Below are 15,862 nucleotides of genomic sequence, written 5' to 3'. Positions count from 1 at the left end.
CAAGCTTGAAAAATAAGCTCTTTTTTTTGTTTTTGTCAAGTTTGTGTTGTATGAAATCAGGATGCAGCTACATTTGATTTTGGCGTGTCGCTCTAAAATAGGAGTCCAAATGCAGGGTTTATTTAACGTATTGAGAGATTGCTGTTATTGTGTCATACATTAATACTTGATACCTCATGACATTGCTAACGAATGGATGCTGGCAGTTATTGGCTTTGAACTAAACTGAAACGTTTGCCAAAATCCTTTTATTGGTATAAAATTATGCAAAAACCAAAGATTTGTGCCTCCATTGGATTTTCCAGTATTTAACATGGAATATAACACAAACGTTTCTATCTATTCATCATGTACAAATATTGTCATACATATTTAATAAGTACAAAGAGTGAAATTGTTGCTATATTTAACAGACAGCAGATGCATCATGGCATTCATTGGAAGAGTGCTCTGGAGCGGAAGCATTATTTGTGTTCCCAGTCACAGACTGAGTTTAATTAGAAATGATCAGGTACTCGTACACAAATGCAACCGAAGGCTGTGCCACATTCCCATTTTGCAGCCGCCTTAAAAATGTGAAAGGCAGATGTGAGCGCATCCTCTACAATCTCACTGTATTCTTCAGGTTAGCCGTAGCAAATGATTATTTTATATTATGGGACATTTTAATTTAACTACACGACACTGCACTCGGCTCCATTATATATGCATTATGATAGACGTATATTTTATTCATTGGTATGCAAGTAGTGAGGTTGGGGTAAAGTGTGTCAGTCGCATCTTCGAAGGAAAGACTTTTCTTGATTAAGAATAACTAGATCGATTAAATATATCTCCTGCTGCCTTGTGTATTTTCTCAGTTTGGTTCAAGCTGTCAATCATACCTGTTACGATGATGTTAAATAAAAGTGAGGGTTTTTTTTTCTTTGCAAACAGAATTTGAAATCTATGACTAAGTTAAAGGACTGTTTAGAAACCAACATTTGATCTGGTGTATGATCAGAAAATAAATGGACTTGTCTCTGTAATCAAACACATTCCTGCATAATCATTGCATTCTTTTTTATTATATTAGTAAGTACAATTCAAGGCCAATTCGATATTTTTCCACAGCACCACAAGGCTGCATGTAACGTTCACCTCAATGAAGATGTTTTTTTAACAATCATTTATTCTCATTTATGTGAAAACAATTTTGCTAGTTTTTCAACAAACATGCACTTACAGCTGACAAATCAGCCTTTTGAGACGATTAATCATTTCCGTGTTTCACTTCAATTGAATGTTGATGACAAAAAAGTATGTATCTCTTTGAAAGTGATGTGTCTTGAAAGGTTCTGTGTGTTTGGAGCGGATCAGTGACTGTCTGGATGTTACAGGACGAGGAACGCTTGATAAAACTGTTCAACTAATGCAGCTCCTCTCAGGTCTGCTGCTTCTGTGCTCATATTGATGTCTGAATGATGTGTGCTAGAATAAAGCTACCAACTCAAGCATCGTTGACCTACTTTTTGCAATTGTCTTTAAAAATAAAACGGCTTAAAAAATAAGTTTATAATATCAGTAGTACTTAATTTTTTTATATATATATATATATATATATATATATATTGCTGTTAATTTTTTGTTTTGCATATGTCACACTAGAATGTTTCAGATCAAACTAATTTTAATTTAATTTTAATATTACACAAAGATAACCAGAGTAAATACAAAATGCAGTTTTGAAATAATAATTTGATTTATATGAATCTTTTAAGTGAGACAAATATGATTGTTGGAGGCGAGGGATAAAAAAAGAAGACTTTAATATATATATATATATATATATATATATATATATATATATATATATATATATATATATATATATATATATTTACATATTTACAATAGATATTGTGAAATCTCTGTATCTTAATTAAAATACATAATTATATTACTTTTTTTTTTTTTTTGTCATACAAGCCCCAAGATCTGTAACGAAAAAAAAAAATATATAAACAATATTAATTACATGGTGTGCAGTAAAATGCATGCTCTTGTGGAGGAATGCATAACTCTAGTGTGTGACTGATACTGTGTACTGCATACTGAGTACAGGACTATTACTGTTACCGTCAAAGATTAATTTACTGAAATGAAATGTGTGCAGATTCACACATTTAACACTAGGAGGCAGACATCCTATAACGCCACACAAAGATTCTGTTCATTAGGAAACAAAGCCAGTACATGTCTGTATAAAAAAACCTACTTTTAAAATTGAGCTTCCAGAACGGAATATCTCTGAAAGTCATCAAACGTGGACAAAATTCCACGTGTGCAGAGATTCATGGGTGAAGAGTTCAGGCCTGACCTCTTTTGGGTTGTGTCCTTCACTCACTGGTACAGTACTTTTTCCATCAAATCTAAATGTGCTATTCTGCCAAGTTGTCTGCATCAAATAAACAACTGGAGCTGCTGCAGGAGCCCTGGAGCGCTCAGACTGGACAACATCTCGAGCAAAGCCGCTTCATAGTGCCTTTTCTAACAAGAGTTAAACTCGTGATGAGATTTGTTTGGACTGACTTCACAGAGACACTTAATGAGATCGTCTGGCTCTCATTTAATCACGGCTTTGAATGAACGTTACATGAATAGAGATAAGCGTTCAACACCAACGCAAGCAAAACCTCAGAGGAAGCAAATATAGAGCTGCACTTCCAGAATAAAGACTAGGTGCACAACAGAATAATAGTCTACTGATAACTGCTTACTGCACTACTTTTTCTACTATATGTCAAATAGTATGATGAGGATTGCATGACCTTTGAATAATTTCAGTCTTTAAATGCAAGATATTTAAAGTGTATCTGAATTAAATTTGCAATAGTTCCACTTAAGCACAATCAAATATAGTTCAGTATATCTTTAGTTGAACGTCAGCACTATTTTAACACAATTAAAGTGCATTAAGTACAAAATAAGTCGTTCCAGTTTATCAAACTTTAAGTATACCTGTTTAGCATACCAAAAGTACAGTATTTTCTTATTAAGTACATACATATGTAAATGTATGTGTATTATACCTAGCATGAAATAAATGTAATTCAAATACACTTTAGTACATTTATTTTTAACTAGGGTAGTCCAGTCTGAGAAACTGTAGCATTGTTATAAATCCTAACATCAGTTAAGCTAATGCTAACTAGCAAGGCGTAGCATATTCTTTTTCACTAACAATAAACTCTAGGGTTACCTCATTAACTTGTTTTCTCTCTCTCTCCATATAACCAATCATTTTAATGAACATCACCCCATTGTGGAGGATATCATTAACTAAGTGACTGAACAAACATTTCATATCTAACTCATAATAAAATGCATTTTCTAAACAGGTGCACCTGGTCATCTTAGTTTTCCATTTATTAATTAATTCATCTCCGTACTACATGTGGGCATATTCATGATGTTTCTCGTGTGTGATGTCCTCTCAGTTCATTATGATTTAGATGAACATGGCATTAATGTAAACACTTCTATAGTTTAAAACTTTGTTTCCATATTAACAATTTTATCTTGAAGTTTTGAATCCAAGTTAATACATGAATAGTTTAACTGAATCACTTAAAAAAAAAAAAAACTGTTCACCCAAAAATGAACATTTGCTGATAATGCACTCGCCCTCGGGGCATCCAAGATGTGGAGGAGTTTGTTTCTACATCAGAACAGATTTGGAGAAATTCAGCATTACATCTCAGCAGTAAACAGGTGCCGTGAGAATGAGTCCAAACGGCTGATAAAAACATCACAATAATCCACAAGTAATCCATACTGCCACCGTTCATCAGCTAACGTCTTGTGAAGTGAAAAACTGAATGTTTCTAAGAAACAAATAACATGTTTTTAACTTCAAACAATTGCTTTTGAATAAAATAGTGTCCTCTCTCTATAATATTGCTTTCTCAAAAAAAACTAAAAACAAAATTGTCTCATCTGAATCAGGAGAGAAATATGTACAGCTCAAGCATTGCTTACAAACGAAAACAGTCCAAAACAACTCTAAACAAACATATCAGTGGATTTTGACGTGAGAGGACAACAGGAGATGGAATTGATGGACTGGTGTGGATCACTTGTGGATAATTGTGATGTTTTTATCAGCCATTCTCATGCTGACGGCACCCATTCACTGCAGAGGATCCATTGCATTGCAAATTATGTACATTAATACTACATTTCTCCAAATCTGCTCTGATGAAGTAACAAACCCCTCTACAATTTTGGATGGCCTGATGGTGAGTACATTATCAGCAAATGTTCATTTCTGAGTGAACTATTCATTTGTATTACTGTGCTTATAAGACCACAAAAAAAAAAAAAAACCTTCTGTTTTGCATTTTTGAAGGGCTATGCCGCAAAATGCCTTGATCTGGATTTGATGCAGACAGTGACACGTGTGTGTGTGTGTGTGTGTGTGTGTGTGTGAATGATAAATGCAGTCAGTCCCCTGCAGATTTTGACATTAGTGTGTAACAGAGCAGATGGTGTGTGTGTGTGTGTGTGTGTGTGTGTGTGTGTGTGTGTGTGTGTGTGTGTGTGTGTGTGTGTGTTTCCTGACAGCTTAGAGCTGCACGTAAAAAACCCAAAATGACCTGCCAAAGGGATCCCAGTGTGAGTTGGTTTTAAACATATGTCCCGATGGCTTTTAAAGAGAGGCATGGATCATCATTTTTTTGTTTCTGTATGCAGAATATTTTTTAATAGATAAAACCAGTTTGTTGATTATCACATATATTAGTGATATGTTACTATAACACTGAAATTATGAGTCTTAAGAAATATGAGGTTAAATGCCACAGATGTAGTCCACAATAAACCAGAATATTCCTTTAAATACTGTTCAAAAGTTTGCTGTGATTGTTTAGTCTCTTATGAATGCCCAAGGTTGCATAACTATTTTCCACTGTAATATATTTAAAAATGTAATATATTTTTTGCTGTGATGCAGGCAGATTTTTTTTTTCATCATTACTCCAGTCTTCAGTGTCACACAATCCTTCAGAAATCATTTTAAGATTCTTGTGAAGCCCACGATATATTCATTTCAGAAATCTTTGATACTTTGATTTGATTCTTTTGAAAAAGTTCAAGAGAACAGCATTTATTCCAAAAAGAAATCTTTTGTAACATTATAAAGGTCTTAACTGTGACTTTTGATCTATTTGATGCATCCTCGCTGAATAAAAGCATTCATTTCTTTCAGTTGTTTCTGAATGATAGTCTACAGGATATATCCCAAATCATCCAATAATGAATCCTCCTTTATATTTTTTGTGACTAAAATAATGTTTTCTTCAGAACGCTGATGTGGACAGTATAAAAACAGCCACTCTTCACCTCGTCTGACAAGCTGCTCAGGACAGAGAGAATGAGCAGCCCGCTTTTGTCAACATCATGCTTCAGTCCAACATCTGTTGCCTAGCAACAGTCTCATTGCACATGCCTTACTGAAGAGACGTCTGATGAAACACGAGCCTCAAAGACCGGACATCCACGCCGCTTCGCCTTTCATACTGTGTGTTTGCATTTCACGTATCTACACAATATTATAGCTGGTAATGACCAGTGTTTGAAGAACATAAGGCTTACTATATGAAGTCATAATTAGGGTTATTAACAGCCAAGAGGGTTTATAGCTGGAGAAGGAATGTATATTAGCCACTATTGACAGCATGTTGTAATTGCTGATCCATTAATCGCAGATGGGACGTGCTCCGTGATACATCTTTCTAGGAAATCAAAGGCTATATATATGCTCCACATTTGCTCAATGAATCCTTCAGCATGCTGTTGAAAAGTGGCTATTAAAATAAAATGCATTAACCAAATGACAGAATAACAAACTGTGGGATAAACTGCACTTAAATTCATTTTGGTAACATAAAAGGGTAATATATTATTGATTTGTGACGGACCGTTACATCCCCCAGACCAATTCATCTGATTATATGAGTATATGAAGTAAAAAAAATCTAATCATGGGCAAGACTTTCAAAGAACATTCATTTGAAATTCAAGGATTAGTTCACCTAAATGCTCTCGTAATTTACTTACTTTTTGGCAAACTATCTCTTATAGTCTTGTAAGAAATAAATGATGACATAAAGCCACACAGGTCAATGAACGCTGAGATGAGCCTCTAGAAACATATTTTAAAGGAACGAATCCAGTTTCTGTGTGGAGATTCTGAATGAGATGGGAAAGCAGCTGGAATGTGTGTGCATGAAGCAGACATGAGATGACGGTGGGTGTTGTTCTGCGTCACTACGAGCCCAGAGCTTATCTTGGCCTACTTTCCAGCTAAATATGAAGAGAGTGGAAAAAATAGCATTCATGTTCAAGCGTCACCCTCTCGCTCCGACGTTCCTTTGCTTCACAAAGACATCTGAGGCACGCACTGCTGTTACAATGCTTTCTTCATCTGAGTCCTTTGGTTTTAGAGTTGGCCTTGATAACTGTAATCATTTGCTTGCCCTCATGATGATGGCGTTTGTTTGTGAGTGTGTATAATTCAAGTGCGGCTTCATCCGCTGTGAATCAGAGTCGTGATTTAGCCTCATATGCGTATTGATACGGTTTTAGAGCATGTGCAGAAGAGCGGAGGTGGCACTCACGTGTCTCGAAACACCCAGAATAGGTTCCTCTCCGTTACTGACATTTCTGTGTGATGTCTGAGACCCAAAAGCACATATGTGTGAGATACTGCCCTGTAACATGCGTGGAAGTCACTGTAGACTGGTGATGATGGGAAATAAGGCAGAATGGCAGACACTGATTCAAATCTGGTAATGTACATATGTTTAGGGGAAGTCGTGGCCTAATGGTTAGAGAGTCGGACTCCCAATCGAAGGGTTGTGAGTTCGAGTCCCGGGCCGACAGGAATTGTGGGTGGGGGGAGTGCATGTTCTCTCTCCACCCTCAATACCACGACTTAGGTGCCCTTGAGCAAGGCATCGAACCCCCAACTGCTCCCCAGGTGCCGCAGCATAAATGGCTGCCCACTGTTCCGGGTGTGTGTTCACAGTGTGTGAGTGTGTGAGTGTGTGTGTGTGTGTGTGTGTGTGTGTGCACTTTGGATGGGATAAATGCAGAGCACAAATTCTAAGTATGGGTCACCATACTTGGCTGAATGTCACGTCACTTTTTTTTTTCTTTTTTTTTTCTTTTTTTTTTCTTTTTTTTTTTTGTTTGTTTTGCAAACTCGCCCTCCAATTTCCTCCCAAAAAGGTTCAAGTTAGTCCAGAGAAAATCAAGACACTGGAGGAAATACCAAAACACTGGTTTCCATGAAAGAAAAACAATAGTCGCTCATCATTGAAATGCAGCTTGATCATAACACACAAATCTGGTTTATACTCATGGTTGAGGACACACAAGAGTGACATGGAAATGTGTTCATTCTTCTCTTCAACACAACATATTCAAGGAAAGTAAATTTTGATGCACTGCTGAAACCATTAAATGATTTTGCCAAAATTTTCAATGGTAAACATATTTACTTCAAGACTTACTCCCTTTGTCAAGGATGTTTCTGTTACTTATGCTACAATGTCATAGATATATTTTAAAATAATTACAAATATTGTAATATCATCACAGTCAGGGCTCGACGGTGCGGGCATTTCACTCGCATTTGAGACTAAAACGCTCTCGGTTACTCACGTAACCTCGGTTCCCTGAGATGAGGGGACGAGACATTGCTATGGGAATGACCCTTTTCTACAAATACTACTGAAGCCTTATTGAATCATGCCAGTGAAACTGGACAATGATGCTCAAGCATGCAAAATATGATGGGCTCCCACTCTGTATTAAAGGGGTCATATGATGCTTTGGAGTGCAAGCTCTTGATGCATGAAGAAGATCTGTAAAGTTGCAAAGATAAAGTCTCAAAATCCAAAGACATATTCTTTATCAAAGATAAGACTCTGCCTCGCCCTCCTAAAACGCCTTGTTTAAACACACCCCCACATCTCTACATCACTATTTGGAAATATTTGCGTAATGTCACCCAAATGTTCACGCAAAGAAAGAAGACAAAGTATCCACAGTTAGTGTTGAAGTAGTCATGTCAGGGAGATGCTGTGTGTATCTAGGCATAAGCAAAAGCACTTTATTTGGCCTTCTGAAAGAAGATATATTTAGTAATCTTTAAGATTGCTTACAACAGAACAGCAACGCATTTTATGGACGACCGTTTCGTTAACCTGGGGGAGGAGGTAATTCTTTGCTACGACAATCTGACAATCTTAAGTATTTGATATATTGACTGTTCAAATGAGGAGTTTTGCGTGTCGTGTGTGTGAGTGTGTGTGCGCACACGCACGTGTGTGAGAGAGAGAGTGAGAGAGGGACAGGGTCACACAGTAAAGTCAGCTGTCTTAAAGGGATAGTTCACCCAAAAATCTAAATGATGTCAATTATGACTAACCCTCATGTTGTTCCAAACCCGTGAGACCTCCGTTCATCTTCGGAACACAGTTTAAGATATTTTAGACTTGGTCCGAGAGCTCTCAGTCCCTCCATTGAAGCTGTGTGTACGGTATACTGTCCATGTCCAGAAAGGTAAGAAAAACATCATCAAAGTAGTCCATGTGACATCAGAGGGTCGGTTTGAATTTTCTGAAGCATCGAAAATACATTTTGGTCCAAAAATAGCAAAAATTATGACTTTATTCAGCATATCTTTAATAAAATTATTTAACCTGTTAGGAGGACAACACTTTTTTTGCCTATCATGTTATACATTGTGATAAAACCATATACCGTGATAAAATCTTCAAAGACTATTGTGAAAATTTTATACTGTCACATACCTAATGTACACAGAATTTGACTATAAATAAATACATAATTAGCCTATTAAATAGAGTCTGAAGCTAAATTTTTAAAAAATGATTGTGTTTGTAAATGTCTCTGTATGTCCCCTTAAGCTAAAACACATAATTTGAAAAAATTGCATTGTAGCCCTAAATTGTTTTAATGTGCTCCTAATGTACAATGTAAAAAAAAAATTATTCAATAAAATACATAGTTCTTGACAATTAAATATGAATATACATTTTTTTACATAAAAAAAACACATAAAAGTGTACATTTGTATTATATTCCTTAGAAGAGATTTTATATTTGGATTAATTTCAATTTGGATTAATCAAATCCCTATAGTATATCCATAGCAAAGTACACAGTTATTGTTGTTAAGTTGTTAAAAGAACAAATAAAAATAAGAAATATTATTTCAGATTTTAAGCCTTTCTGTGCCTCCCTTGGAAGTGTGCTGAGACCCTCTAGTCAGTCTCTGCCCCCTGATTGTGAACTTCTGCTATAGATGTACATTAAATCAGAATCAAACCACTTCTACAAACCTGATTATCAAAGCAACACCTTAGCATCAGAGCAGTACGCCTCGCATTTTCTTCAGAACGCATTCAAATCTAGATTACATATTCAATATCATGTTTACTATGTGAAATACTATTTAAATAAATATAATTAAAATAATAAATTGAATAAACATACAACAGCATTTGCTAAATCTCTTAGGTTTTTACCATATATCCTGCTCCAAACACTGTCAGCTGCTGGGATGGTGGTCTTTATCGATTAAATAACAAAGCGCCTCAATTCCCTATTAAATATTTATGCAATATAATCCCATGAGACCTCCCTGAAGCACATGACAGGGGGCTTCATCATCATTCATGAGAGCCACAATATGGATATTCTACGAGTATATTAAATGTTAAATTTATAGCATCACAAAAGATGATCAAGTTCTGAAGTCCAAGTCATGTTCAAATGCAATACATTTACTGTGATGAGGCCACGAGAGTCAAATGCAGAAAATATCTTTCAGAAAGAACAGACCACAGATGGGAGATCAACTATATGCCAATATAAAAAAGAAAACTTTTAAACAAAAAATAAAGATAGATAGAGATGGATGGATGGATGGATGGATGGATGGATCCATGGAGGGATGGATGGATGGATGGATGGATGGATGGATGCATGGATGGATATGGATGGATGGATGGATGGATATGGTTAGATGGATGGATGGATGGATGGAAGGATAGATAGATATGGATATGGATATGGATGGATGGATGGATGGATGGATGGATATGGATGGATGGATGGTACATGAATGGATGGATGGATGCATGGATGTACGCATGGATGGATGGATGGATGCATGGATGGATGGATGCATGGATGGATGGATGGATATTGATATGTATATGAATATGGATATGGATATGGATGGATTGATATGGATGGAAGGATGGATGGATGGATGGATATGGATGAACGGACGGATGGATATATGGAAGAACGTACAGACAGACAGATAGAGATTCAAAATACATTCAAATAGAAACTTAATTTGCCTTAGTGAATTTAATACTTTCAAAAACTCATCATGTGTCGGTGAGGATGTAGTCTCGGTGGTCAGTGTTTAATCATAGAATAGCCAGACAGAAAAGAGCACAGCTGCCAGAACACATCTCCAGCTAAAAGCACCATTACCGTCTGACAGCATCTCTGCAGGGCTGCTGGGGCATTTTAGGGCTAATTTCCTGCAGTTTGCTCCTCTGCTCAGCACTCACAACACCAGATAAAGAAGAAGACATGCTCGGGCTCCCAGAGGAGTCTGTCTGTGGGTATTAATGATTTACCAGCAGGAACGTGATGAAACACACACAGAGCTGTGTGCCATCAATATACACGTTATTGTGACATATAAGGCAAATGTTAAATGAAAACAGGACTAAAGCAGGACTAATACATTAATAAAATCTTTGTTTAGCCTTTTAAGAAATCCCAGGCATCTGAATATGACGAACATGTTCTTACAGAATTTGGATTCATATAGCAAAAAAAATAAAAAAATAATAATAATAATAATAATTATTATTATTATTATATATAGCCGATATTTAATTGCTTGTAATTTAACTATTAGATTTGTATTTATTTATTTATTTATTACGTCACATCTCTGTTTATCAATTCATACTGGCTTCCAATAGCTGCTCGCATAAAATTCAAGGCATTGATGTTTGCCTAAAATCACTTTGGATAAAAGCATCTGCTAAATGAATAAATGTAAATGTAATTTATTTTATTTTTTTTAAATGGGTTAAAGATGAAAAGGGGTTTCCAAGCATCCCAAACAATTAAATATTAATACAGCTTTTCAATGTTCAATTTCTATGTGTATTAAATCACTTTTGTAACTGAATTTGAGGCAGACACCAAAATGGGAAGTGTCGTCTTTGAGCCTAATAGATTGAATTTTTAGTTACTGTTCAGAGTTGGGATCGGTTAATTATCTATAATAGTCTTTTATACATTTTTAATGTCACTTCAATGATTCTTTGCTGTGTTACGTTTAAAATAATACTAAAACAAAAACATTTTAACGGTGGTGTACATGTAACGGAAATATTAAATTATAATAAAAACAAATTTCTTTAGGTGCCTGAAATGTATGTATATATTTAATTATATTTCAGAAATTAATGGAATAACGCTTAATTGAATGCTCAGCGTTGGCACCAAATAATAGCAATGATTAAGTTTATAATAACTGCATTTAATATTGGCTACATTTACTATCTTTGAAATGCGATTCAGTAAATTCCTCTTTTCAGCAATTACACTTCAATTTCCAGTGGGATATAAATTTCAACTATTTATAATCAACCAATGAAATGATCACATTATCAAGCATACTTACCAGCACAAAATGATTGGTTACACTTTATTTTACAGTACGTGAAAATGCACTTACAGTGAACTTACCCAAGAAAGTACTGGTGTAATTCCATGGGTAGGTTCAGGGTTAGTCCCTAGTTATTGCTTAGTTATTGTAATAACTACAATAATTACATGGTATGGACATGAAGAACAGGACTGTATAATAAAGTGCTACCTGATGTTTTAAGGTGGTCACTAACAGCAAAGCAACATATAAGCACATCGCAGATTAACCTCACTGCAGAGGATGTGTCAAGGTGACCTTGTAAAAGCAATTTACACAGCATTTAATACAAGGAAGGTCCCCCTGGAGCATCATGGGATTATGTCTCTTGCACAACAGCAACTGGGGATCCCTTCAGGGGATTGAATTTTTAGAGAACTGGCCCTGATCTTTCACAACTACACAACCTCCAAAGACTGCAGCAGATGTGAATCAGCCCTGTTCTGACCTCTTTTTAAAAGAAAACCTTTCTGTCTTATTGCTCCCTTATAACCTGCTAATGTCACATTTTCTATTTTAGAGTGTTATAATATGTAGTCTGTAATTTCCTTAATAATTCCATTGGAATGAACATTTAGAAATCATTTTATATATATATATATATATATATATATATATATATATATATATATATATATATATATATATATATATATATATATATATTGTTGTTGTTTTTTTGTTTTTTTTTTAAGAATGCAAATGTTTTTATTTTCACTTTTTATCAATTTAATGCATCCTTCTTGAAAAAAGAAGGGGATCACTGACCTCAAACTTGAACTAGGCCTATTGTTAAAAAAACGGGGGTGCAAAAGCATTCAGTTTATTAAATGCCTTAAAAGACTAGGTCCAGGTCTTGCTCTGGCAGCGGCTTGTCTCCTCTCCGCTGGATATCTACATGTGCAGAGTTACACAAGGTGTGCACAACAGTGTCTGTTCTACTGAAGATGAACACTGACACCTCATGCACCGACTTTAGTTTCTGCACACAAAAAACAAGCCCCATGATCCTGGAATCCAGCATGATACCAACATTCCAAAAGCTACCTTGAGGGATTGAACGGAAGCGGACAATCTGACCGTGTGTACAAAGGAGTTCACATGCTTGATGTCACAAATTTGCTAAATTGTATACTTTGTCAGAGGTTTTAAATCTCTTCTGTGACCCTTTCATCATTACTGCAATATTGTAATTAAAGACATGCAGGCACACACAGATTATGAGTGTGCTTCTGTAAATGAAGATTAAAAACGAAGTTAACTGCATAATTATAACACTGATAATGTGTGGGAATTAAAAAGAAAAATCTCAGAGACTGTTAGTGGAGTTTTGTTCGAGGGGAACATGGTTTCCCTTTACATTTTACTGACAATAGTTTTATATTCAACAAAACCTCTACTCAGCATCTTTAACATAAATGTCTAAATGAATTTCATCTGCATGACAGCTCTGGTCGCATCATGACATTATACATATATATTTCTGGCTTAGAGAGATATAAAAATATAACCTTTGAATCAAATACAATTTGGATTTGTGCAATCATTATTAACCCTACAAAGCCTAATGTATCATATTATATACATTAATTTCCAAGGCCTCTAAATGATCAACTTTGCTAAAAAAAACTGTTATACAGTACATAACCTTCTTTATGCATTGTATTATATGCATACTGATTATATAAAGTAGCATGAAAACTTATCTGGACTGAAGCAACTTCGGTCGATTTAAACATCAACCAAACGATTAAATTATTAAAACAAACCTTTGATTATAAAACAAAGCATATACTGTATGTCATCTAACAAAGACATATTATTGGGAGATATAATGATCTTTTATTTAAGTAGTCTGTTAAAAATATATACATCTCACTGATTTTGTCACGATCATTAGATGGAGTGCCCATGAACTTCAGTAGAGGGCACTCCACTCAGGACCATTCCACCCATCAACCACCAGATGCCACTTGGACACTAGCACCTCTCATACTGTTGCACCACACCCGAACTACATTCCTCATGAGTCACTGCATCACAATCACCCTGCCACACCTGCACCTCATTCATCAGCCAATTTCCTTGCCACACCTGCACCTCATTTACACTCACATAAAAGCAGCACTATCACTCTCACTCTCTGCGAAGCCTTGTTTAGCCAGTCTGATATTTCTGAGTGGTTTTTCCTTGTGTTTGTTCCTTCAGTACCTGACCTTTGGATTGTTTATACCTACTCTGATTCTTTGCTGCCTGCCTCAACATTTGCTTGTTTCTGTTATCGATTCTGGTTATCCCTAACATACCAACCTGACACCATTACTGATCATTGCTTGTCTGACCGTTCTAATAATTAAAGTTCTGCATATGGATCCGAATGTCTCTGTCTCATCATTACAGATTTACATTACAAGCAAATCAGAATTGCATGTTATTTTGGGCCATAAAAATATATTTTGCTTTTTGATTTACTCTCTGTATATAGGAAAATATTCTCCTATTTCACAGGATAATATGTGTCATAAAATCCTGATCTATAAATATATGATACAAAACACAAATTGCTGTTTTTTACTTTGTTATTAATAGTTTTATTATTAATTTACATATACATAAACCGTTTCATTTCTTTTTAAATAACTTGTATTTCATGTATCAGGCTTTACTTGGGTTAACTAAAATATTTGGCAAAAGTAGAGACCATCCAAGCCACGCAACAACTATCTGTCTTGCCAACAGAAAAGCATCACACAAAAGGATTTTACCGCAGTATATTTATATTTATATTCCATTTCCAAAAGAGATGCAATTTAATGAGCAGCCGTTGTGTTGAAGAGGATGACAGATGTTTTGAGGCAAGCAACAGTGAGAGAATCTGAATGCAGATGAGTGAAACAGTGAACAACCACATGCACTGGTTGGATTAGTGTAAAAAAGAACAAGCAAAAAAAAAAAAAACATTTTATTAAAATAACTGCATATTTTTTAACTGTTTTGAATTGTTTTTCAGGCAGAGACTGATTAATTTTTTTTTAATTATTATTATTATTAAATCATTATTAAGCATTCCAAAATATTTTAACATAAGAGCAATGCCAATATAGATGAAACAAAGTTTCAGTACTCATATTACAAAAAGAACAATTCAAATCAATATCATTTTTAAATTTAACAAGAAAATTATTTACTGGGTAGTATCTATGTAAAATTTTAAAAGACACTTCCTTGACTTTGTTTACCAATATATTTTTTTGGTAAGGTCAAAATGTCCTTCCATATTAAACCTTTGACTAATCTGTTCCAATAAAATATACAGAAGAAACAATATCTTTTTGAAGTAAGGAACGAACAGTTTTGTTAACATTCATATTTCTAGGGCCAAAACAACGTTTTTTTCCAATATGAGTATCAAATCAATCAAACGTAGAGGGGGGTGTAATACTGTTTTGAGTATTAGCTCTGAATAATGCCAAAACTCCTGTGGGAATTGCATCCATGACAACAGAAAACTCCTTTGGTGTTACTGGAATTCCATGGACAGCTAAAAACTCAGAATAAGTGAGTAACATGCTTTCTTGGTTTAATAACTGACTAACTCGTATTATGCCTACTGAAAACTAATTTTCAAAAACTAAAGATTTATTTTTATATAATATATTGTAATTGTTCCAAATAAGGTACGTATGGGGAGAAAAGTTATGTTTATATAATAGAGACCAAGCCAGCAACATTTGTTTATGAAAGCAGGACAAGCTTAAAGGAATTTTATCAATTTTGTAACTTCAAATCAAGAGAAATTTAAGACCACCTAATTTGAAAAAAGAAATTAGGTATAAAATTCCACAAAGAATTTGGATTTAGAGTGAAATGTCTGATCCAGTTAATTTTAAAGGTATTATTTAGAGTACAGAAACCAAGTTCAATCCTCCTGATTCACATGTATTCATTATTGTAGATTTTCTAATGTATTGGCAGAGACTGCTTTCTCTTCAGCTTGGTCCGCTGCTGCTTTCATCACGAGAGAGACAGACGCGCGCGTGATGA

The sequence above is a fragment of the Carassius gibelio genome, chromosome B11, assembly GCF_023724105.1.
Source record: "Carassius gibelio isolate Cgi1373 ecotype wild population from Czech Republic chromosome B11, carGib1.2-hapl.c, whole genome shotgun sequence".
Classification (NCBI taxonomy): domain Eukaryota; kingdom Metazoa; phylum Chordata; class Actinopteri; order Cypriniformes; family Cyprinidae; genus Carassius; species Carassius gibelio.
This window is presented reverse-complemented; position numbering follows the sequence as displayed.